This window comes from Platalea leucorodia (assembly GCF_965183815.1).
Source record: "Platalea leucorodia genome assembly, chromosome: 11".
In the NCBI taxonomy this organism is placed as follows: domain Eukaryota; kingdom Metazoa; phylum Chordata; class Aves; order Pelecaniformes; family Threskiornithidae; genus Platalea; species Platalea leucorodia.
In genome coordinates, this window is record NC_138833.1 from 15,233,237 (window position 1) to 15,235,509 (window position 2,273).

Sequence of the window (2,273 nt, forward strand, 5' to 3'; positions counted from 1 at the left end):
TGCTTGCAATAATCTGTCACTTCACAAAGGACTGTGGTGCCATTAGCTGGGTTAATTGGGTTCATAATTGCTGCCAGTCTGGACATCTGTGCTCAGCTGCTGCCACTGAAGAAGAAAAAAGAAGCTAAATACAAGTTCCTTGAAATGCTGCCGATGAGAAACTTGCCCCTAGACAGCTTTTACCTCCCAAAAGAGTCATGGAGAGAAAGAGGGTGCACAGGGGAGAACCCTCTTAGACAGAGAGATTTTCCTAGTTTCAGAAGTTATTTCCAGACACACAATTTCCAGAATATGAACCTCTGATTTCCCAGAACAGATGTGGGAAAATTTCTAGGTAAATAAGACTAGAAATGTAAATGGGATTTGGCAAAGGGAAAATATCAAGGGAATTCTTTTAGCTAGCAAAACATCTATTTTTAAGTAATCTTCAATACTGGAGATGTCTCAATTCCTCTATAGTACCTTTCTCAGAAAAAATACTGGGAGGAAGAATTTATTGTTTTCTGGCTCACAGATCAAGAAATGCTATCTCCCTCTTTCCAGCTGAGGTGGGCATAGGATAAGGAAGCTTTAATTGCTGTGGGTAACAGAAGAGTTACAGCAAATGGTAATTTAACTTAGTGAATGTATTGAATTAGACAGCATTTTGTGAAAACTTACAACTAAAGAGATTTTATGAACAAAATTGAGAGGTTTTGGCTTTTTCTTTCCCTGTAGCTAACATTTAATGTATAACTGTTCTCTGTGATTGACATTACATTTCAAATGAGAGTTTTGTTTTCGTTTTTCATCTGCTCTACGGAGTGACACTAAGTTATTTCATGGGATTAGCAATTTAAGTAATGTGAGTAGGTTGGTTGTCATGATTAGCAGAAGCTAAAGCAAAGCAGCATTTGCTAACTGCAGAGAATTGAGACTATGTGGCTGGTCGCAGCGGCTTATTAAATGTATAATGAGCTCAGGCAACTTATAAAAGGAATCAAAATTCTGTAACGCAGGGAAGCAAAGTTCCTAAGTACCAGCGTATTCCTGTAAGACTCTGAGGTGACACGAGATTATTATAAAGTATTTAGTGAACAGACATTTAATTGAACACATGAGTATAGGAAAAAGAATTTAGGACAGTGTGTTTTTCCGAGAAGAATTTCAAAGTTTGGCTTAACCAAGCCAATAATTGTTGCACTGCAATGCTGCTGAGGTGGGAATCAGCCTCTCTTCTCTCAACACAGACCTTTTTATTCCCAGCCACTAAAGTATCACCATTTGAATCTGTACATTGTTTCTGGAGGTCTTTTTTAGCTTTCTGTCATCTACTATACTTAAATTCCCTTGGCATCATAATATTCCCGCTTTAATCAGACCCAGCTTTGATTTCAGACACCATCCCCCTGACTTTGCCTTGCAGACCTTTCTCTCTGCAGCCACTCTCTCTCAAAGACATCTCAGCACGCCTGCCTCCAGCCTTCCCATTTCATTTGAGGCAGTTGCTACCAGTCTGCAATGTAAAATAATAATGTTTTCAGCAATTCTTAAACTGTTGATTTCTACAAAACACATATAGCTTACCTGCATCATCTTCCTATAAATGCACCGCTTCCAATGAAGTTAGACTTTGTTTGTATGGTATTTACATGCTATGTCCCCAAAGAGATACAAATCTGGATCTCCAGAAAGTGCGGTTCCAGTGTGCTGTTTAAATACTGGATATGTGGGCAGGTGATGTAAATCTCATCGGACAGTGTAAGAAATTGAAAACAGCTGTAGCCAAGTGAGAGCACTGCCAAGGGCAGCTTTATCAAGGTTATCAATTCGGGGGTTTTTCTTGCAGTCAGGCAAGAGACTCCCCATTTGCATCATGTTACTGACACCCCCCCCACTTCTCAAACCCAACAGTACTTCTGTTATCGAGTCCAGCACAGAAATATCCCTGCTGCTTTATGGTCATGCTTTACGGTAATAAAGCGTGTGCTCCTCCTGCCTCGCAAACTCCTCACGGCTATTTGGGAGACTTGGAGAGACTCTACAGAGGATGGCAGTAATCTTTGGGCTATGCCATCCTCTGAGTAGGTGAAGAAGCAAAAGATACTGTAAATGGTGGTGCAAACGGAGGGCTGCAAGAGCTCTGCTCTCTTTTTAGCAGTTAACTCACACAGCATCATCCCAAGAGACTTGGATCTTATTTGCAAGTTCTGTCGTTATTGATGCTCTCCAAACCATCGCGCTGAGAGTCGTCTCCCAGTGTAGGGGTCTGAGGATACACGATGAACACAACG